Source organism: Jaculus jaculus, chromosome 12 (assembly GCF_020740685.1).
Source record: "Jaculus jaculus isolate mJacJac1 chromosome 12, mJacJac1.mat.Y.cur, whole genome shotgun sequence".
Taxonomy (NCBI): domain Eukaryota; kingdom Metazoa; phylum Chordata; class Mammalia; order Rodentia; family Dipodidae; genus Jaculus; species Jaculus jaculus.
In genome coordinates, this window is record NC_059113.1 from 57,897,076 (window position 1) to 57,920,612 (window position 23,537).

Below are 23,537 nucleotides of genomic sequence, written 5' to 3' on the forward strand. Positions count from 1 at the left end.
TGTGTTTTGGTTTTCCCAGAAGCTTACATCAGCTCCTAATGTCTCCAGAACAAAAGCCAGTCCCTTAACTGACTCCCAAGATGCCTTGCGACACAGTGGTATCAGAGAATGAGTCTCCTTGCATTCCCTTCACTCCTCAAAATTCTTTAAACAATACACATGCCAGGGTCACACCCACAGTGCCACTCACTCATTTGGCAAAGGGTCTGGCATCTAGGCATGTATTTTGGTTCACTTTTTTTTGTCTGTTTTAGTTCTTGTTGTTTGTTTTACTATTTGGGCCATGGTCTGCTGTAACCCAGCCTGGCCTCAAACTCCTGATCATCTTGCCTCAGCCTGCAAATGCTGGGATTACAGGTGTGTGAGGTGCTGGGGATCGAACCCAGGGACTCCTGCATGCTACACAAGAGCTCTACCACTAAGCTATATTCCCAGCCATTAGATATTTTTTTAAACTTTCTCTGGTATCTGATGCAGTCAGAGTTTAGGATCATCCCCCATGTCATCATAGGGCTGGCTTCTTTTCTTTTCTTTCTTTAACATTTTTCTTTGTATATTTATTTATTTATTTGGTTTTTCAAGGTAGGATTTCACTCTGGCCCAGGCTGACCTGGAATTCGCTGTGTAGTCTCAGGGTGGCCTCGAACTCACAGCGATCCTTCTACCTCTGCCTTCTGAGTGCTGGAATTAAAGGCGTGTGCCACCACCATGCCCAACTTTATTTATTTATTAATGAGAGAGAGAGACAGAGAGAGAGAGAGAGAGGGTGCGTCAGGGCTATTGCAAATGAACTAACTTCAGGTGCATGTGGTCCTTTGGCTTTACAGGCAAGTGCCATAACCACTAAGCCAGCTCTCCAGCCCCTCATTTTTTTAAACTTCCATTTATTTATGAGAGCAGGGGGAGAGAGAGAGAGAGGAAGGGAGAGAATGGTCACACCAAGGCCTGTTGTCACTGCTAACAAACTCCAGACACATGCACCATTTTATGCATATGGCTATATGTAGGCACTGGGGTATCAAATCCAGGCCATCAGGCTTTGCAAGCAAGCACCTTTAACCACTGAGCCATCTCTCTGACTCTCTCTTTCTTTAAGCTTTCACGCAGGTATACGCTGTAGGTTGAGCATGTTTCCCACATATACTGCGGCCCTGTCCGTTCTCCCTCTTCCCTCCCACTAGTCCCCTTGGTGCCCCAGACAGCTTTACCTCTGCTTTCCTGTCATATGTGTGTGTGTGTGTGTGTGTGTGTGTATGTGTGTGTATATATATATATATATATATATATATATATATATATATATATACATACATACATACACATGATTTCCTTATGTATCTATATAAAATAAAATGAAAGAAAACGTGACATTTGTCTCTGAGGCTGGCTTCAGTCACTTACTATGATCATCTCCAGTCCTATCAATTGTCTTGCAGATGACATAGCTTGGTTCTTTGTGTCTGAAACATGTCCCGTTGTGTATATACCCACACCACATTTTTTCAACCATTTCCTGTTGTTGGACACTACTGTTGGTTTCATACCGTGGCTATTGTGAATAATGCTGCAGCAAACATCGACGTGTTTCTGTCGTGCTGACTTGGAGCCCTTTGGATAAACTCCTAGGAACGGTACAGCCGGGTTCCATGTGCTACTTATAGTTTTCCTTTTTTTTTTTTAAAGTTATATTTATTTACTTTAGTGAGTGAGAGAGAGAGGATGGGCACACTAGGGCCTACAGCCACTGTAAATGACCTCCACCAGAATAGGCTGCAAGGCCTTCCCCCAGGGTGAGGCTGAGGAGGAGCTGGGCCTGCCCAAAGGAGTTGGGCTCTAGTGGATGGACACAGGCGCACAGGGCCAGGTCAGATGCACTCAGAAGGTCCCAGGCTTTGCAGAGAAACTAAACTGGGCAGCAGAGTGAGGCAGGGGAAGCTTCTTCAAGACGCCTTTATCCAGACATCTCAAGGAGTCTAGCTGTTGTGAAAATCAGTGTGCAGGTGTCTCAGAAAACTAAAAACATGGCTAGAGAGATGGCTTAGTGGTTAAGGCACTTGCCTGCAAAGCCCAAGGACCCGGGTTTGATTCCTTAGCATCCAAGTAAGCCAGATGCACAAGGTGGCGCATGCACCTGCAGCTGGTTTACAGTGGCTGGAGATCCTGGCATGTCCATTTTCTCTCTCTCTCTCAAACAAGTAAGTAAATAAATAACATATTAAAAAAAAGAAAACTTGGCCAGGCATGTTGGCATATGCCTTTAATCCCAGAACTTGGGAGGCAGAGGTAGGAGGATCACTGTGAGTCCAAGGCCACCCTGAGACTCCATAGTGAATTTCAGGTCAGCAAGAGCTAAAGTGAAACCCTACCTCAAAAAAATAAAATAAAATGAAACAAAACAAAACAATAACAACAACAACAACAAAAAAGCCAAAAGACCCCAAAAACCCCAATCTGGTTTTCAAAGACAGTGTGAGAATGAAAGAGTCCCCACAAGATGGTCGATCTGGAGGTAGGTCGCATACCCGGGCACACATTTCACTGTGCTGAGCTGTGGTCTAAAGGCAGGGCACTGGGTGAGAATGCTGGTTGTGCAAGCATGAGGATTTGAATTCCATCCCCAGCACCCACCTGAAGCTCTGGGCACGGCATCTCATGGCTGCAAGTCTAGCACTGAGGAGGGAAGGACAGAGACAGGAAGGTGGCTGGGGCTCACTGGTCAGCCAGTGTAACAGAAAACAAGCTCCAGGGTCAGTGAGAGACTCTGCCTCTGGGAAATAAAGCTCAGGAATGATAAAGAAAGCCAGCCAGAGTTCTCCTCTGGCCTCAGCGCAGGGTGTGCACATCTGCACACATTTGTGCATACACTCCTTGTACACACACAGGAGCTTGAGGGGATGAATTGGGGTGTGGCTCAGTAGTTCAGTGCTTGCCCAGTATGCATGTGGCCCTGGGTTCCAGCTTCCGTACCAAAAAGAAGAAAAAATGTTGGAGTGGTTAACTGCATGTTATATGTTTTTTTAATTTTTAATTTTTTGTTTTATGCTTATTTATTTATTTGAAAGTGACCGACAGAGAAAGAGGCAGAGAGAGAGAGAGAGAGAATGGGCACGCCAGGGCCTCCAGCCACTGCAAACGAACTCCAGACGCGTGCGCCCCCTTGTGCATCTGGCTAATGTGGGTCCTGGGGAACTGAGCCTCGAACCGGGGTCCTTAGGCTTCACAGGCAAGCGTTTAACCACTAAGCCATCTCTCCAGCCCTATATGTTTTTTTAAAAAATATTTTATTTATTTATTTATGTTTGAGAGAGAGGCAGACAGAGCGATTTGGCACACCAGGGCCTCTAGCTGCTGCAAATGAATGCCAAATGCATGTGCCACATCATGTATCTGGCTTATGTGGGTACTGAGTCCTTCACAAGCAAGCGCCTTCACCGCTAAGCCATATCTCCAGCCCTGGTTTTTTAAAACCACAACTGACAATGCACATGCTTCTAACCTTAGCATGTAGGAGGCTGAGGGCAGGAGACTCAACCTGGGCTGCGTAGCAAGACCCCCCTAGGTCTGGAGGCCCAGCTCAGTGGCGCAGTGTGCAAGGCCTTGGGTTTTATCCCATTACCACAGCTTTTTTTAAAAAATTAATTATTTATTTATTTGAGAGCGACAGACACAGAGAGAAAGACAGATAGAGGGAGAGAGAGGGAATGGGCGCGCCAGGGCTTCCAGCCTCTGCAAACGAACTCCAGACGCGTGCGCCCCCTTGTGCATCTGGCTAACGTGGGACCTGGGGAACCGAGCCTCGAACCAGGGTCCTTAGGCTTCACAGGCAAGCGCTTAACCGCTAAGCCATCTCTCCAGCCCATATCTTTTTTAAAGCTGCTTATATGGTTCAGATTTGGAGATTACTTATACTTACACAGGGCAGCACTTCACGTGAACAGTGGCAGCATGTGGTAGGCGCTTGACTCTAGGATGGCTCTGAGAGTGGATACGGTCGTTGCCAAATGCTTGTTTTTATCTTTTCTTTCTTTTTTTCTTTTTGTTTAGAGGTCTCACTCTAGTCCAGGCTGTCCTTGAACTCCCAGTGATCCTCCTACCCCTGCCTCCCAAGTGCTGGGAGTAAAGGCGCACCCAGCTCAAACACTGCTTTGTAAGCAGAAGCAAACGTGTGAGACTGGAAGGCCATAGAGGCCTAGAAGGGTGTTGGTGGTAGAAATCACAATTCTTATCATTTTTTCTTTTCTCTTCTAAAATATTTATTATTTATTTGAGAGAGAGACAGAGAAAGAGGGAGGGAGAGAAAGAGATTGAGAATGGGCATGCCAGGGCCTCTAGCCAATGCAAAGGAACTCCAGACATGTGTGCCACCTTGTACATCTGGCTTAAGTGGGCTCTGGGGACTCAAACCTGGGTCCTTTGGCTTTGCAAACAAGTGCCTTAACCACTAAGCCATCTTCCCAGCTCCATAATTCCTATCTTTTATGATGTGATCATAGCAGCTCCATTGCTGAACACCTAGAGACTATGATGTCACACACTAGGAACATCATCTCATTTAATCCTTGCAAGAATTCATCCCCTTCCTGGCACAGGAGGCCACCCAAGGTCACCAGCTCTGAGGAGAGGAGAGAGACAAGATGTGTCTATGGACTGAAGAAATATCCAAGACTTCCCAGGGCACACCCTGCCTTGCAGGACTCGAAGGCCTTCACTGGGATAAACAGTGGACGCCGGCCTTGCCCACACTCCCACCCAAAGGTTGAGGCTTCTGGATTTCTACAAGCCAAGGGGGCTCCTGGTTGCCAGAGCAACAAGGAACACCCAGAAGGTGCTCAGTCCCCTGCCCCTAAGCCCCATCCAGAAAGAAGTTTGGGTAGTTCCTAATCTGTGATCTCCTTACGTTCACCCATCCACCTCTGCCTGCCAGCCCTCTCAGGTTCAAGGCAGGGAACCGGTTGGGGCCTGGGTGGTCATTCCTGAACGAGGCAGTTGTGGTGGATGGCACGGGGCCCAGCCTGTCCCCAGAACCACAGTCCCAAAGCCGCAGTGGCTTTAGCTGTTTGTGGGGTGGGGCCTCTTCTCTCCCACCTCATGGCTTCAGGCCTGAAGCTGAGGGCTTAGACCCTGCCCCAGGACCCTACAGTTGGGCTCAGGCTCGTTTTAGAGGACCCATGGCGGTGCCTTCTGAGACCCCCTGCTCAGTGAGCTGCACACAGTGGAGCCCCTGGAATGGGGAAGAAGTTTGCAGCAAACACAAAAGTTCTGTCTTTGCTGGGCCGTGATTATGTCCATAAATTGTAGGTTTGAACTTGAGGAAACTGCTTGGTTCTGGTGAAAGAGAGCTTGGCCTGATAAGCCAACTGAGAGCTGATTTCTCTGAGAACCAGGTGCCAAGGAGTCTGTCCTCAGACTCAATAGAACTCTGTTCTGGGGCCACTGGGGGACCCTCGCCTGGGTGAGAGTCACAGAGCCAGATGCCCCGTGCATTAGCCGTAGAGCAGTGGTTCTGAGTTCAATTCTGACTCAAGCATAGCTACAGCCCTTGGGAACTTGGGGAAAGGCCCCGCCCCCACCCTTAGGAGTCAGAAACTTCTGGTATAAAGGCTTTCTGGAATTCTGGGTCATGCTCAAGTTTGAGAACTTCTGACCTGAGTGTGGTGTGTGGACGTGTGCACAGCGCATGTGCTCCACACACACATGTATGCAGAGACTAAAGGAGGGCATCGAGTGTCCTCGGTCACTCTTACTTCCCTAAGGCAGGGTCCCTCACTGAACCTGGCGCTTGCCATTTTTCAGTCAGACTGGCTGAATGGCAAGTCCCAGTGCCTCCTTCAGTACGGGGTTAGGCACGTGTGTGGCCACACCTCCCCTCTTCTATGGCTGCTGGGGGCCAAACTCAGGTCCTCATGCTTGCCCGGCAAGCACTCGTACCCACGGAGCCATCTCCCCACCCCTAATATCCAGCTCGTTTAAAACATTTTAGTGTGCAGCAGGGTCTTGATGGGTGACCCCAGATGGCCTTGAACTTATGATCTTCTGCCTCAGCCTCCTGCATAGCTGGGGTTCTAAGGCTGTGCTACCACATGTGGCAATCTTTGTTAATATTTATTTTTATTTAGTTATGACAGAGGGAGAGAGAGAGAGAATGAGAGAGAGAGAGAGAGAGAATGGGAGAGCCAGGGCCTCTTGCCACTGCAAATGAACACCCAATGCATGTGCCACCTTATGCACCTGGCTTACATAGATACTACAGAATCAAACTGGGGTTCTTAGGCTTCGCAGGCAAGTGCTTTAACCACTAAGTCATCTCTCCAGCCCCTACATGTGGCAGTATTTTAATTTTAGTGCCATTATCATGCAAAGAGTAGCCATAGATATGATAACAATGCTTGGACACCCTATGTAGAACACCGATTTACAAATTTTGTATAATTTGTAGCTACCATGAAACTTGAGTTTTCTCTTGACTTTTTTGTTATTCTTTTGGCAGGGTCTTACTATACATGCTGTCTCTTGATATCTTGTCTTTTCTGAGGCAAGGTCTTACTGTGTAGCTCAGGCTAGCCTCCAACTTCAATCCTCCTGCCTCAACCTTCCAAGTGCTGGAATGACAGTCACGTGTCACCATGAAGGACTGGGGATGTTGTTTCAACCATGTAATAGCCATGCTTAGCTCAGAAGCTGTGCAACACCAGAAGACGGACCAAAATTGGCCTGCAAGCCCTCGTTTAGCGATCACTGGACTCCGGCAAGGAGCTGGGGTGCTGGGATCCACAGGTTGCCTCCCCATCCAGCAGTTGCCCGCAGGGTCCCCCTACCCCACCTCAGCTGCCTTAGCAGCAAGGTTCTGTCATCAAAGCCAATCAAGCATTGACTGTCTGGCTCTGGGCCAAAGATGTCAGCCTGGGCCCTGCTCCTCTGCCCCTTGCAGGACTTCAGACAGCTGCATCCAACAGGACTCAGAGCTCCACCTCCCCAGCTGGGATGTCACTGAACCTGCACATCTACTGTGCAGTGGGCATTGAGCTCAGGGCTGGAGGGAGGATTGCTACATTGTCCATTCTCCTCACAGCCTCGCTGAAAGACAAAGAGAGCTGGTATGCCTCCAGGCATTTATTTATTTATTTAGAGATAGGTTCTTGCTCTAGTCCAGGCTGACCTGGAATTCACTAAGTAGTCTCAGGGTGGCCTTGAACTCACAGTGATCCTCCTACCTCTGCCTTCTGAGTGCTGGGCTTAAAGGTGTGCACTATTATGCCTGGCTCTTAGGCCCCTATTTTTAGGTGAAAACAACTCAGAGAGGTTAAGTGATTTGCTCAAAGTCACATACTAAGAATGGCAGGCCCTTCTCCCCCCACCTTTTTTTTTCTTTTAGTGCTGAGACTTGAGCCTAGGGGCTTGAGCAATGTCTGACTGTAGAGCCTGCTGTGATAAGGACTTCTTACTGCCTTCCATTGTCTGTGGTAAGGACAATATGTAACCAGCCACCATCTCTAGTCACCACGACCCCCAAACACAAACGTCTCAAGGTCAGCTACAAATCTGCTTGGTCAGCAAGCTCGAGCTCCTTGGATCTTGAATGGCGTCGAGACCTCCCTCCATCTTGAGTCTGCAGTGGGAGTCGGGGCACCTGAGATCTTGCTAGCCATCCAGGACAAAGGAACCTGGCAGAGCTGCCTTGTCCGGCTGCGCAGGTTGTGCACTGCATAGCTCTAAGGGCACCGTTCACAATGCTGTCTGTGAATAGCCTTCCTAGAATCGTGTGGCACACGGCCCAGGCGACGGGGCACAGCAGTCCCAGAAAACGGAGGTAAGACAGTGTGACTGTCATCGGGTTAATCTTGGTCAGAAGGGTGTCGTGGTCATGCACAGCAGGGATCTGTGCTGACTTGGCTTTAGGGAGCCATTTGGGTCAGGAACCGGAAGTAGTTGTCTAGTCCCGGAACCTCCTTATCCAGCCTGGAGAAAGACTTGGCTTCCCTGCCTTTCTCAGACTGTTAGAGATCAACTTGAGCTTGAAATCTCAGCCTGCCTTAGGTGTAAGCTCCACCTCCTCTCCATGCCTGGCCCTTGGGTGGTCTCTGCAGGGCAGCCCACAAGCAGTTCTCAGGCTGGGCTACACCTGCCTCTCAATAATCCAGGGCTGATGGGAACTGACTTCAAGCCACATGCCAGACACTGCTGCAAGCTATGCCCTTAACTGCTGTTCGTCCGGCTATGTCTTTTCTTGTTTGTTTTGCTTTTACGATTGGAGCCAGGGCCTTGCTGTGTCAGCTCATGCCCCCGCTCCCACAAGCCTATGAGGAAGAGCTGCATCATCACTATTCTACAAACCAGGCTGTGAGGAGGGTCAGGGAGACTGGGCAACTTACCTGAGCCACGTGGCTAGAAAGTGGCAGAGGTAGAAATCAAACGGAGTCTTTTGGACGGTTGAGCCCAAATCCTCCTTTCTTTTTTTTTTTGCACATGTGTATGTATGAGTGTTCAAATTTGTGTGTGTGTGGGTGCACATGTATGAACATGTGTGTTGAGGCCAGTATCTCCTTTAATGGCATTCTACCTTTTTTTTCTTTTTCAAGGTAGGGTCTCACTCTAGTTCAGGCTGTCCTGGAAATCACTCTGTAGTCTCAGGGTGGCTTCGAACTCATGGCAGTTCTCCTACCTCTTCCTCTCGAGTGCTGGGATTACAGGTGTGTGCCACCACGTCCGGCGCATTCTACCTTTTTTTTTTTTTTAAATATTTTATTTTATTGGAGAGAGAATGGGCCTCCAACCACTGCAAATGAACTCAGCTGCATGAGCCACCTTGTGCATCTGGCTTATGTGGGTACTGGGGAATTGAACCTGGGCCCTTAGGCTTTGCAGGAAAGCACCTTAACCATTAAGCCATCTCTTCAGCCCACATTCTACCTTGTTTTGTTTTGTTTTGTTTTGAAGTTGGGTCTCACTCTAGCCCAGGCTGACCTGGAACTCACTCTGTAGCTCCAGACTAGACTCACAGCAATCCTCCTACCTCTGCCTCACAAGTGCTGGGATAAAGGTGTGTACCACCATGCCCGTCTTCTGCCTTATTTTTTGAGACAGGGTCACCAATTTTGCTGGACTTGCTCAGCAGAGAGCTCTTGGGATCTTCCTGTCACTTTCTTCCCAATTGTGATATTAAAAGCACATGCCAGTGCTCACTTCGGTAGCACATATACTAAAATTGGAATGATACAAAGAAGATTAGCATGGCCCCTGCGCAAAGATGACACACAAATTCGTGAAGTATTCCATATTTTTAAGAATGTCAGAGTCACATGTTGGGCCATGATATGCTGAGACATTTATTGTACCAATAACTGTGGGCTAACTCCACAATGCACGACCCATTTACATCAACAAGGACGGTCCAATGGGAGGGGCTAGATCATGGATGAGCCTAAACAATGGTACCAAACTGCCTGTATTTGCTGAAAAGAAAACTAATAAATTAAATAAAAAAAGAAAAAAATAAAAGCACATGCCACTATGCCCAAATTCAAGTATTTACACTTGCTGGCAAGCATCATATCAACTGAGCATTCACCCCAGACCCCTCTTCCCTACCTTCTTGGGGTACAGTCTGTCTAGTGGCATGCTGGTCCTTGACCTTTGGTTTGAGAAGCCATGTGGGAAATGATGATGCTCTTGAGGAGCCATTGGCTCTCTCAGTGGTGCCTCATGCTTCCAGCAAGTCTCCATCCCTTGTCAACCTCTGAATCCATCTTTGCTTTTGCCAGTGCAAAGCCCAAGCCACATGTTCCTCCCTGGGTGGTTAGCCATGAAGAGGGTCTCGCCTCCCCACTGTGAGCCACTAGGCTGGGGGGAAGCCTTTCCTCCCGTGCAGGCTAGAGGATGAGTCCTGAAGAATAGGGCCCGAGAGCAGAAGTTGAATGCAAGCCTGGCTCTCCTCAGCCTCTTTGTGAAGGCTGACCAGGCCCTTTAGCCCCAGGTGACTCGGGGTAATTCTCGGCAGATGGAAAAAACAAAGCCCTGCCCTTGGCTGCAGGCAAACCAAGTATGTAGAGCGCCTGTCCCAGAGGGGACAGTTCCATTCCTGCTCCACCGTCACCTCTCAAATGACACCAGGAAGCCAGGGAGAGGCGGGGCCAAATGAACGGTAAATTCTGCAATCCAGCTGCCCAGGTTTTGATCCTTGCCTTACCATTTGTTAGTTCTGTGTGACCTCAGGTAAGCGACGGAACCTCTTCCACTGCACCTTACAATCTGCAAAACTGCATACAATTTGATAGCACCTGTTTCACAGGTCTGTTGTGGGGATGCAATGAGGTTATACTGAGAAAGAACTTGGTTTCCTGTGTGTCAAGTGGAGATAAATAGTTATACCTACCCGTATGGCTGCCAAAAGAATTCAGTGAAACAAGGCACGTGCTTGCGAGTTGTACCTACTCAAGAAACACTGCCTTGGCACTATAGTGCTGAGAAGAAGGGACAGAGCGGTGTCCAGCACAGAAACATCTCTATCACACCCTCCAAGGCTCAGGGTCCATTGCAGAAGAGGTGGTGGAAAGAATGTAAGAGCCAAAGGAAGGGCACAACTCCTTACAATGCAACTGTCCAGATAGAAATTGGCCTTGATATCCATGACCTCACAGTGCCTAGCAATACCTTCACAAGACCCTCATAATAGGAGAAAAAGACAATGACATCAAAATAAAAGAGAGACTAATGGAGAGAGGGAGGGGATATGATGGAGAGTGGAGTTGTGAAGGGGAAAGTAGAGGAGGGGAGGGAATTATCATGGTTTATTGTCTGAAGGTATAGAAGTTGACAATGAAAAATTAAATATTTAATTTATTTATTTGTGAGAGAGAAAGACACAGGAGGAGACGGGGGTGGGGGGAGAATGGACACGACAGGGCCTCCAGCTGCTGCAAATGAGCTCCAGACGCATGTACCACCTTGAGCATCTGCCTTATGTGGGACTTGGGGAATTGAACCAAGTTCCTTTGGCTTTGCAGGCAAGCGCCTTAACTGCTAAGCCATCTCTCCAGCCCCCAATAAAAAAATTACAAAGAAAAAGAAACACTGCCTTAGGGCTGAGGGTGAAGCTCAGCGATAGAGAATATTCTTAACATATACAAGGTCTCGGTTGCGCCCCCAGTACCCAATAATAAAAAAGTAAAAATAAAAGCCAGAGATGCCCTGCTGTTACTATTGTTATGACTTGAGAGAAAGCGATGTGGACTACAACAGCATTTATTTGACAAACCATATTGTCTGTTGAAAGAGGTATGAAAGCCAGTTCATTCCTGTGAGCCAGGCAAAGAGCACAGTCCTTCCCAGGCCAGGTGGCTGTACTGGAAAGAATTGAAATGCTTTTCCCAGGGGTTTTCAGGGTGGGGTTTTCAGCCAATTAGATGGTCGGTCGGCTCTTAACAGGAGCCTAGTCCCATTTGTTAGGCCCATTGGGTTGCAGGGTGGTGAATGGGGGAAGGGAGCACTGGGCGAGGGAGCTGAGACAAGTGGCTTACTCACTGCTGGATTCTAAGAGTTTGGTCTAAGGCTGGCATGCACCCATTGCATTTCCCACTCACCCATTAATACCCTCACTCACTCGTTCATTCGTTCTTCACAAATATTTACTGACCATCAACTGATAGCTGGGCATCCAGCAGTAAAGCTAACATCTCTGCCTGTCTCTCTCCTGCCCCACACAGTTCAAGCTCCCATGAGGTAGATCCCAGCACTCCGGAGATTTGTCCCATGAACAGATGGATTACAAAGAGAAAAGTGCATTTTCTCTTTCCATGGAAAATAAGTTATTGGACCTTCCTTTTTTCCTCCTCAAATGTGTCTGCAGTCTCGGTCTTCCCCCTTCCCCAGAGCTCCAGGTCCACCTCGAAAGCTGGGTACTGGGGGTGCAACCGAGGCCTTGTATATGTTAAGAATGCTCTCTATCGCTGAGCTCACCCTCAGCCCTAAAGCAGTGTTTCTTTTTTTTTTTTTTACTTTTTTATTGGGGGCTGGAGAGATGACTTAGCAGTTAAGGCGCTTGCCTGCAAAGCCAAAGGAACTGGGTTCAATTCCCTAGGTCCCACGTAAGCCAGATGCTCAGGGTGGTACATGTGTCTGGAGCTCATTTGCAGAGGCTGGAGGCCCTGTCGCGCCTATTCCTCCTCCCCCCCACCCTCCCCCAGCTCGGCTCACATTCCAGCAGTGACCAGTCTGTGTCTCTGCCGCCACTGACCCTGATTCAGATCTTTCACACCCTGGCATGGGACAGGTGACGACGCTTTGGCTCTGCAGTCAGCTCGCTGCAGTCCTCACTGTAAGCGCTTCCCAGTGGGGCAAAGACTTCATGAGAGCAGTGGCAGCCAGGCTGGGCCTGTGCTCACACCTGCAGGAAGGCCACAAGTGAGGGTGAGGGGTCCCCAGGGGGCTTCTTGGAGCCCAAGTTACACAAAGTGCCTGACAGACGTTAAGGAGCCTGGGTGAATTTAAAACTGCGCCTTCAGGCTTTGAGGACTCCTCTTGAAGGGGTCCCCAGGGCAGACAGAGTAGAATCATTCCCCCCATAGGGTCGGCACCCCTTAGTTCCAGTGCTTGCCTCTCACTTCTTCCCGTAAGGTGGCCGAGGCGTGGGAGGGTCTGGAAGCTGGGCCCTCTGCCTTGGGTGGCCCAGGGCTGGATCTCGCCACTTTCCGTCTCCTCGTCTCCCTCTCTCTTCCCGCTTGTCCTCTCCTTTCTCCTCTTCCTCGCTTCTCTTTCCTTCCTCCCTTCCTCTTCCCCCCTTCACTTTAGTGAGTACTTTCTAGCAGATGTCTGGCATTCCCTCCTAATCTCCAGCAATTCTTCAGAAGCTGCCGTCAAGTTCGCAGGCTGGCACCAAAGGGTCCTGCGTCACTCATGAAAGTCCACCGAGGCCACTCCTAGCTCCTTCGCACTGGGGAGCAGGCCCTGGAGAAGGGCAGAGGTGATCCTCTGGCCCGCAGGAGATGAGAGAAATGTCACCAGGACTCAGAGCTTTAAACTAGAAGGAAGCAGCACGCACAGCCGCATAGCCCAGCAGCCAAGGAACGCCCGCAACGCAGGGAGCCTGCTTGGGGCGTCCTGTCCAGCTCCCCCTGAGGTGCTCGGAGGAGCCCAAGAGAGGGCGCAGCCCGGGTCTTCCTTCCCGCTGTCATCTGGGGAGTGAGCTCCCGGTGTATGGAGGGGAAACAAGGCTGCCTGGCTTTGTCCCCCAGGTCTGCATGCCCCCCACCCCCGCCCCAGGTCAGCGAGGAATGGGCCACCACTGAGTTTCTAAAGCCTCACCTGCTCTCAGGCCTTTCCCGGGCAGGGAAGAAGGCGGCAGCTGAGCCCAGGCTGTTTACACTGCAGGAAACAGAGCGCTGGTAGACCCAGCCCTTCAGCCTGCCCAGCTGCTCGCAAGATGGTTTTTTTTGTTGTTGTTGTTGTTTGTTTTGAGGTAGGGTCCCGCTGTAGCCCAGGCTGACCTGGAATTCACTATGGAGCCTCAGGGTGGCCTCAAACTCTCAGTGATCCTCCTGCCTCTGCCTCCCGAGTGCTGGGATTAAAGGCATGCGCCACCATGCCCGGCTAGCTGCTCTCAAGAAAACAAACCCTGCAAACTCCTTGAGGTCCAACGCAAAGCCATGGCTGTATTTTGGCTTCACGTAAAAAAAAATTACAAATGAGAGAAAAAAAAGAAAGCATTCCTCCTTAGTGGTGGTATTCACCTGTAATCTCAGCATTGGGTAGGTTGAGGCATGAGGATGGAAAATTCCAGGACAGCTTAAGCTACATAGTGAGACTGGCAATAATGAAACATGGGGGACTGAAGAGATGGCTTAGCAGTTAAGGCACTTACCCATGAAGCCTAAGGACCCAGGTGTGATTCCCGAGTACCCACATAAGCCAGATGCACAAGGTGGTGCCTGCGTCTGCAGTTTGGCTAGAGGCCCTGGCATGACTGTTCTCTCTCTCTCACTCTCTCTCTCTCTTTCTCTTCCTTTCAAATACATAACTAAAATTACCATGGGGTATTTTTTTATAATCATGGAAATTGTTAATAAAAAAAATTGAGAAAAGAAAAAACAAGTTAAGAATACTGAAACAATGGGCTGGGGAGATGGCTCAGCTGGAAAGAGCTCTTGCTTTGAAAGGACCTGACAGTGCCTAAGTTTGGTTCTCCGGGACCTACATACATCTGTAACTCCCGTCCTATGGGGAGCAGAGACCGGAGTGTTGCTGCGGCTTGGAAAACTGTAGCTCCTGTGCAGAAAAAATCCTTTCCAAGGAAATATGAGGATGAGTGATAGAGGAGGGACACCCAGTGCTGTCCTCTGGCATCCCTCTGCTTGTAAACATATGTTCACATACATGTGCATACACTGCACGTGCACACACCACCGCCACATCACTAACACCACCACCACACTACTGCACATGCAAAGTCCTAAAGCAAGTAAGCAAACAACAATCTCCCCCAGTGAAAATTGCTAGGACTTTGAAGTTTATTTCAACTTCATTTGATTGACACTCACTTTTCTTTTTAGGACTTACTATGAGTTATGCAACTGTCCTAAGCACTTGACATCTTTAGTCCTCACTACATCTTTCTTGAGGGGAGAATTATACCATTTCTGGTTTATATATGAGTAAAAGACTTAACTTGCTGAAGTCACACAGTTTATAAGTGGTATAGCTTAGATTCAAATCTCATTAGGATAGCAGGCCTGGGTTAAGCATAACTGCATCTTGGGCTGAAGAGATGGCTCAGTGGCTAAAGGCACTTGCTTGCAAACCTGACAGCCCAGGTCCAATTCCCCAGTACCCATGTAAAGCCAGATGCACATAGTGGCTCATGAGTCTGGAGTCAGTTTGCAGTGGTAAGAAGACTTGGCATTCTATCTCTCTTTCTCCTTGAAAATAAAGAAATAAAAATATTTAAAAAAGAATAACCACACCTTTTATATCTTCTCCCAGCCAACAAAAGTTCACCTGACTTAACATTTTGTAATTTACATTATAAAAATGTATATTTTTTAAAGCTGTATGAAGATAGGAATAGAAAACACAGATTTGGGGCTGGGAAGATGGCTCAGCAGTTAAAGGTGCTTGCTAACAAAGCCTGCTGCCTAGGGCTCAATTTTTCAGTACCATGTAAAGCCAGATGTACAAAGTAGAAAGTACATCTGGAATTAGTTTGCAGGGCAAGAGGTCCTGGTGTGCTCATAATCTTTCTCCCTCACTCTAGCTCTCTCTTTCTTTACTTGTAATTAATTAATTAAAAAGAAAAGAAAATACAGACTTGGGTCTTTTGCTAACTCCCTGCTGTGCTGTCACCCTTTGATTGGCTGGTTTTGGGATTCAATTCCAGCTTCCCCGCTTTCCCGCGTATGATCTTCTGTGATGGCTCCAGGCAGCAGACAGAGCCCTGTGTGTGCACAAAATGATGTCATCTTTACATACTGCCTATGCAACGAACTTGCTGATAGCTCCATTCTGCAGACGGGAAGACTGAAGTTTGGAGAGAGAGTCTGTCCATCAGGTACATGTGTGTATGGTGTGGGGTATCAAATACCGACCCCTGCATATGTTAGGCAAGTGTTCTACCACTGAGCTCCATCCCCAAATTCCTAAATGTCTTCTTTTCCCTTGTGGCCAAATATAAAACATAAACTGTGCCTTTGTAGCCATTTAAAAACATGCAGGTTAGGGCTTGGAGATGGTTCAGTGGCTAAAGTGATTACTGTGCAAATTTGGATCCCCAGAATCCACGCAAAGCTCAATACTGTAGTGGCCTTCGGTAATCCCAGCACACCTATGGTGAGTTGGAAGGCAGACATATGAGAATCTGTGGGGGGCTTGTGGGCCAGTGAGCCCAGTGAACTGCAGTGAACAACTTGCCTTATACAAGGTGGAAAGCCAGGACACGTCTGAGGTTGTCCTCTGACCTCCACATGTGCCATGGCATGTGCATTCATGCACTCACACGTACATGGCATAAACACACACACACACACACACACACACACGATAGTGTCTCTATGTATGCTGCTAGTGTCAGCCCCAACCAGAAACAGCTTAAGGGAGGAAGGGGTTTATTTCAACTGGTCGTGTCAAGGGGAAGCTTCATCATGGTGGGGAGAGCATGGCAGGCTTGAGCACGAAGCCTGGTTCACATCTTTATATCAGCAGAAAGGAAGTAGTCTATCGCCTGGGCTTGGAGCTGAGCTACATCACCCCAAAGTCTGCCCCCGGTAACTTACCTCCTCCAGCAAATTTCCACAGCCCAAGAGGCCCTACAACCTTCCCAAACTGCCACCAGTTGGTATTTCAAACACATGAGCCTATGGTGGACATGTCATTCAAACCCCCACACTCTGCTCCTGGCCCCACAGATTCATGGTCATCTCATGATTCAAAATGCACTCAGTCCCACTTCAAAAGTCCCCATAGTCTTTACCAGTACTAACACTGTTCAAAAGTCCAAAGCCTGATCTGAGACTCCAGACAGTTACTGCGAGCCTTGTGACATCAAAGCGCAGGTTATATCCAATACATCACAGCACAGGCACCCCCCCACCCCCAGAATAAAGGAGCAACAGGGTCGAGCAGGGACTGGACCAATGCGCTATGGAAGACAGACAGGGAAAGCATCAAATCCTTTAGCTCCATGTCTGGCATCTAGGGCTGGTGATGGAATCCTGTGTGCTCCAAAGGCTTCGCAACTTTGCCTTTCCAGCTGTGTGCTTGAACCTTTTCAAATTTGAGATAGGGCTTCACTATGTAGCCTTGAACTTGGAATTCTCCTCAGCCTCCCAAGCACTGTGATTCCAGATATACTCTATGCCTGGCTAAGAGGCATTCATGTTTAATGTTCTGCTTGCTTCAAATAAAGAGAAGTTGAAGGTGGCTAAATTTTGTAACTATAACAAAATGTGTGAATGGCGCCAAAAAGTCTAAACAGCATCAAATTGCATGCTATGAAAGCATGAATCCTTTCACTTCAGACTCCAGCCTCACCTCTGCAGAGGCACCTGCTATAATCAGGTCCTAAGGAGTCCCCAGATATTTTCCTTTCACAATGCTGGAGCCTGGAATCTTGCACATGTTAGCAAGTGTTTTGCCACTGAACCATGCTTCCAGTCCATGTTCCAAATTTGAATGTGTACACACACACACACACACACACACACACACACACACACACACACACACACAGACATATATGTCTGTGTGTGTGTGTGTGATCATTGAGTCCTTTTTAAAAACACAGAGTACAGAACACTGTCCTTTTAACATTTTTATTTATTTGCATTTGGTGTGTGTGTGTGTGCACAAGTGGATTTATATAGATACACCAGGGTCTCTTGGCCCTGAAAATGAATTCCAGACACCTGAGCCACGTTTTGCATCTGGCTTTGTATGGGTGGCTGGGGAACTGAACCTGGGCTGGCAGGCTTTGCAAGTAAGTGCCTTTAATCACTGTGCCATCTCCACAGCTCCCAGAATTCTGTCTTAAACCTTGAATCTTTCTTTTTTTCTTTCTTTTTTGAGGTAGGGTTTCACTCTAGCTCAGGCTGACCTGGAATTCACTATGGAGTCTCAGGGTGGCCTTGAACTTGATAGTAGAACTATGGAGTCTCAGGGTGATCCTCCTACCTCTGCCTCCTGAGTGCTGGGATTAAAGATGTGTGCCACCATGCCTGGCCTCTTTCTTTCTTTTAAAAAATATTTATTTATTTATGAGAGAGAGAGAGAGAGAAATAGAATGGGTGTGCTAGGGCTTCCAGCCACTGAAAATGAACTCCAGACACATACGCCCCCTTGTGTATCTGGCTTATGTGGGTCCTGGAGAGTCAAACCGGGATCTTTTGGCTTTGCAGGCAAATGCCTTAACCACTAAACCATCCCTCCAGCCCGAATTTTTCTTTTAACTACAGTTGGAGGGTGGTTGTATATCTGTTTGTAAGGAAATGTAGCTTCCTTATTTTGTTTGTTTCCAAGGTAGGGTCTCACTCAGCCCAGGCTGACCTGGAATTCACTATGTAGTCTCAGGCTGGCCTTAAAATCCCAGCAATCCTTCTACCTCTGCCTCCCAAGTGCTAGGATTGAAGGCGTGTGCTACAGAGAGAATGGTCATACCAGGACCTCCAGCCTCTGCAAATGGACACCAGATATATGTGCCATTTTGTGCATCTGGCTTTATGTGTGCACTGGGGAATTGAACTCATGTTGTTAGGCTTTGCAGGCAAGTGCCTTAACCGCTGAGCCATCTCTCCAGCCTTCCTTGTGCTTCTTTCATGTGTGTGTGTGTGTGTGTGTGTGTGTGTGTGTGTGTGTGTGTGTGCATGCGAGCAAGTGGAGGCCAGAGGACAATCTCAGGTGTCATTCCTCAGGCACTTTCTACCTTTTCTTGAGACAAGGTCTCTCATTGGCCTGCAGCTCACCAATTAGACTATACTACTGGTCAGCAAGCCCAGGATACCCCCCTGCAGCTTTGGGATTACAAATACAAACTACTAGGCCCAGATTTTATTATGTGGGCTCAAGTCCTCACACTTGCACAGCAAGCGCTTGACTGAGCCATCTCCCTAGCCCAAGAACTTGCACTTTTTTTTCAAAGTTTTTAAAATTGTATTTATTTATTTGTTTGAGAGAGAGCTAGAAAGAGACAGACAGAGAGAGAGAGAGAGAGAGAGAGAGAAAGAGAGAGAGAGAATGGGCACTCCAGGGCCTTTAGGCATTGCAAATGAACTCCGGATGCATGCGCCTCCTTGTGCATCTGGCTTATGTGGGTCCTGGAGAATCGAACCGGATCTTTTGGCTTTGAAGGCAAACGCCTTAACTGCTAAGCCATCTCTCCAGCCCCCACTTGCATCTTTAGCAACTTTGGGTGATGTACATCCTGCTGGTCTGGGGACCACACTGTGAAACCTTTGGCCAGGTTCTCTCCCTATGTCCCTTCCTGGGCAGTGTGTGAATTAGGCCACAGGAACAATGCAGCACAGGCCTCACTCATCAAGGGGCAGGTCTTATCCTGAGGCTGGTGGTTCATTCTCTTGCACAATCCTCCCAGCAGTTTGACGCAGTAGATACTAGAGACTGTCTCCACTTGGTAAGCACGGATGCTGAGGTCAGAGAGCATGCCCATGCTTGAGATCTGGTGTGTCTGGCCATAGCTCTTCCACTGACCCCTGAAAGAGTTTGGGCAAGTGGCCTTCCCTGGTCACTGTGAAATTCATCAGTAAAGTAGGGACCACATGACCTGATTCCCAGAGACACCAGAGCCACCATGAAGACTTCAATGGCAGTGAGTACGTGTCTGTATACAACGGGTGTCAAGAGACGCTCAATCCCTTCCCTGCCTGAAACCCGTCAAGATAATGAAGGCTGGGGGCTTGTCCCGGCCTTTCTTTCTGACACCAGTTTTCACTTCCTAGGCATACTTGGTCATGCCCCTGGCTTTTTACTTATTTATTTAAGACAGAGGGTGAGGGGAGAAAGAATGGGTGCACCAGGGCCTCCAGTTTCTGCCAACGAACTGCGGACTTAGGCACTTACATGGGTCCTGGGGAATCAAACCTGGGTCCTTTGGCTTTGCAGGTAAGCAACTTAACTGCTAAGCCATCTCTCCAGCCTGCCACCTAGCTTTCATAAAGGCCATTTCCTTCGTGTGGAACATTTTCCTCATTTTTTTTGTCCCCGGAAGAACTCCTGTTCATCCTTCAAAAGCCACTTTTGACTGGTGAGGCAGAGGTAAAAGGATCACTATGAGTTTGAGGCCACCCTAAGATCACATAGTAAATTCCAGGTCAGCCTGGATCACAGTGAAACCCTACCTCCAAAAACCAACAAACAACCAACAAAAAAAAAATCCACTTTTGAGGTCCTGTCCTCCTTGTACCTTTCCTTGAAATGTTTGTCCTTTTCTGTCCTTGGGCAGGAAAAAGTGTGCAGGATTGCAGCACCTCATTGGAAAGGCACGTTTTCCAAGTGTTGTTGAAGAACACGCACGTTATTATGGGGACAGGCGGTGAGTATCAATAGCAATGTCGAGATCACATTTACCACGATGGAGTGTTCTAGGCGCTTGTGTGTACTGACTTGTTTAGTAACTAAACCCTCTGAAGTCAGTGTTATTTATTATCCCTGCTGTGCACGTGAGGAAAAAGTCACATAAGTGCTGAGAGTTCACGGCTTGTCCACACTCCAGCTGGGAGACAGACACCAGCTGCAGAGTGCCCATCGCCACTTTGACATGGCATTGCTCTTTGAGAACGAGGAATGGCCTGCTGGGACTCTGGGACCCTGGAGATGATGACCACAGCTAAGTGAATGGCAGCTGAATGTCAGGACAGTTTGGTGGGTTTCCTGATTCCTCAAAAGGACCTGGAAGCTGAAGTTTGAGGTGACGTCTCCCACTTTTTCATATCACTGCTACATCTTAGCTCAGGGCCAGACACACGGTGGACCCAGTGCCAGTGCCACTACCCCGTGGTAGTGCCAGGGCATGTTTACAGCCGGCTGTGAGCTGAGCTGAGCTCAAGAATTGCAAGCAGGAATTTCATTCTAGGCTTCCACGCAGTGCTTGAGAAGCCCCGACAACAGGGCCATATCTTTGAGTCTCCCCTGTCCAGGTACAGACTTTCTGCATTTTACTTGCACCATCTCACTGGCCACTCAGCAATGTGGAGAGGCTATTATCCTTGAGCCCGTTTGACAGATGTAAAAAATAGTTCAGGGACAGGAAAGGAGATGCCTGATCTGGGCAGGGATGGAGCTGGGATTATTAATGCACATGTCTTTGATTCCAGCTCATTTGGCTGTTGCTAAGTATTCTGGCAAAGTTTCTTTTGGTCTTTGAGAAGGGATCTCACTGTCAGGCCTGGCTGATGACCACATACTATGTAGCTCAGGCTGACCTCAGCTTGCAGGGTCCTCCTGCCTCTGCCTCCCGAGTGCTGGGATTATAGGTGTGTTTCACCATACTGGGTCCCAGCAAATTTGAGACAGTCTTACCGTACTTTGGAGGATGTGACCTGGAAAGTGTAGGGCACACAAATAGGACCCTGGGCACTCCTCTCAGCCAGCTCATGGTTGTTTACCACCCTGCCTCCTACTGGAGGATGAGGCTGGCACCGAGGGTAGCTAGAGAGAGTTCCTGGACGCAGTCACTGGTGGGATCTCTATCTATAAGACACAGCCAGGCAGCGCCTGAGGCTCACTCCATCCTGGCCCTTGGCCTTTGGGAAGCTGTAGGTCTAGAGACGTGGTGTTTGTCCTTCATCAGACAGCTGGAGCAGAGGCAGGTGTGCATACCTGTGCATGAGTGCATGTGTACTGTGTGTGCTTGGAAGTATTCTCATGTTTGTGTGTGCGTGTGTGTGTGTTCACATGGGTATGTGCATGTGTATCCATGGGCCTCTGTGTGAGCAATGAAAAAGGGACCTTGTCTCCCAAATTCAGATCCTGTGACATTAGTTTAGAAGAGAATAGGAAACTCAGCCTGGCAATGTTGATTTGTAGAAGAATCCCAATACAAGCCATTCTCACACTTGGACCTATTCACCCATCAGTAGGCATGCCCCAAACTATGCTGTGGTTCAAATAAGGGAGGCTGGTGTCTGTGCAACATGGAGGATTCTGGAAAGAGCAAGTGTGTTTTGGGGGGACATGCTGCTCAAATGGTATGGGTGGATTATGCCATTTTAGACTGTTGGAAACTCTAGACACATGTGCCACTTTTTGCATCTGGCTTTATGTGGGTGATGGGAATTGAACCGGGCCGGCAGGCTTTTCAAGAAAGTGCCTTTAACCACTGAGCCATACCGCAGCCCTGATTTTATTATACATCCACCCACTACCTTACATATATTTTTTTTACATATTTCCTGTGGGCTCATATATGAGTGTACAGGTATTGGGAAAGGGCTAGAAGGAATACTCTGCATTGTCAAGGTGATGGCTACCTTTCAGGGGTGGGAGCATAGGACTTGGAAGGTTTTAGAGAGGAAGGAAAAAGGACCCCTGTGTTGGTTTACTGTTTCTGTCCCAGGGCCATTGAGACAGGCCCTCCAGGGACTCTCAACGTGACCACAGGGACAATGCTAGCTTTGGCTGCTCTGCCTCCTCTCCCTTATGAGTTGGGAACTGTTGTTTTTATGTGGATAGGAAAAGCTCTGCTGCTTCCTTCCTAAACTCTGTGCCTCAGTTTCCCGTTCTTCACTTTCTTTGCTCTGAGACAGGGCCTCTGTGCTTAGCACTCCTACGAGACGTGACAACTCTCAGGGCATTAACATCAACTTATCGGGGTTCAGACAGACAGCATTGCTGCTTCCCAAGCACCGCCCCCCGATAAATCCGCGTCTCCCAGAGGCGGCTGGACCTGATGGAGCAGACCACCGACGCACGCGCGGCTGCGCTCCGAGAAAGGGGACCCCGAGAGCCCACCCCGCAGGGACGACGCGAGCGAGCCTCGCCACACCCCCGACAGGACGCACCTGCTGCGGGTCAGCTCTTGAGTGACAGCGCGCTCCACCCGTCGGCGGGAGGACACCCCAAAAGCCTTCCCTGCCTGCCGCCGCGACCCTCGCCGCCCCTCCCGGTACGCTGGGGCGCTCGGCTGGCTCCGGTCCCCGCGGCCCGCGCCCCCGACCCCGGGTCCCCCGTGGACGCAGCTCCCTGGCAGGTCCGGGCGGAGGCGATCGCAGCGCCCGGACGCTCTCCGGTGGGAAACTGAGGCTGGGGCCCCGGGGCGCGCGGAGGGTCGCTGTCATACCTGCTCCGGCGGCGACGGCTGCTCGGACGTGTGCGGACGGCAGCGACGGAGGCGGAGTGGCGGTGGCGGCGGTGGCGCTGGGACGCCGGGGCAGCCCGGCCACCCCGAGGCGGAGGGACGGGCCGGGAGGGCGGGGAAGGCCTGGGAGCGTCCGTCCGCGGGCGGAGTCTCTGCAGCGGCCTCCAGCCCTGGCCGGTCACATGCATCGTCCCCGCTCCGCTGGCCACCCCGTGTCCTCTCTCAACATCCAGGCCCGCCCCTTCCCTTGCCACCCTCCCCCCACCCGGGACACCTTGCACGCCCATCCTCTCTCCACTCATCCCGACACGCCGCAGCCCCACGCCCCGACGATGTATCCCCCCACATATCACACGGCACATGTATGAACATTCCACGGTGCCCCGCGCACGCATCCGTCCCCTCGCCTTGCTGGGCGCGACACACACAGCTGGGCAACCTTCACCTGTCAGGCCCATGTCCCCGCAGGTACAGTGTCCTCTGCGCAAATCGAAGATTTCAGGGACGCCAGTGCAGCGCTTTCCCTGGGACATCCCTGTATCCTACCGAGACCGCTACATCCCTTCTTCTCTCTTTCCCAGTGACCTTCCCGTCACCTCAGTCACCTGCTCCGAGGTCATGCCCTATTCACCCTGAAGGTTTGGGCCTTTGCTTCCCTTCCAGTTTGAGACACCTGCGGTGCAGTCTCTGGTAACTGCCGCCGGGCCTTGAGCTGGAGACAGAGGAGGCTTTGCACACTCCGAGGTGG

General features: G+C 49.5%; 1 protein-coding gene and 1 non-coding gene across 2 annotated transcripts in view; one reads left to right on the plus strand and one right to left on the minus strand.

Moving 5' to 3' along the window:
• The window catches only part of Scnn1b (sodium channel epithelial 1 subunit beta), an 83,921-nt gene extending 61,102 nt beyond the window's left edge, over positions 1-22,819 (minus strand). The window contains exon 1 of the mRNA XM_045131954.1: positions 22,772-22,819. The gene's annotated coding sequence lies outside the window, so the exon portion shown is untranslated. The remainder of the gene's footprint in view (positions 1-22,771) is intronic.
• LOC123453818 lies at positions 9,173-9,279 on the plus strand. Its single transcript, XR_006632996.1, has one exon. It is a non-coding gene; the product is annotated as a U6 spliceosomal RNA (small nuclear RNA).
• Positions 22,820-23,537: the final 718 nt, after the last annotated feature.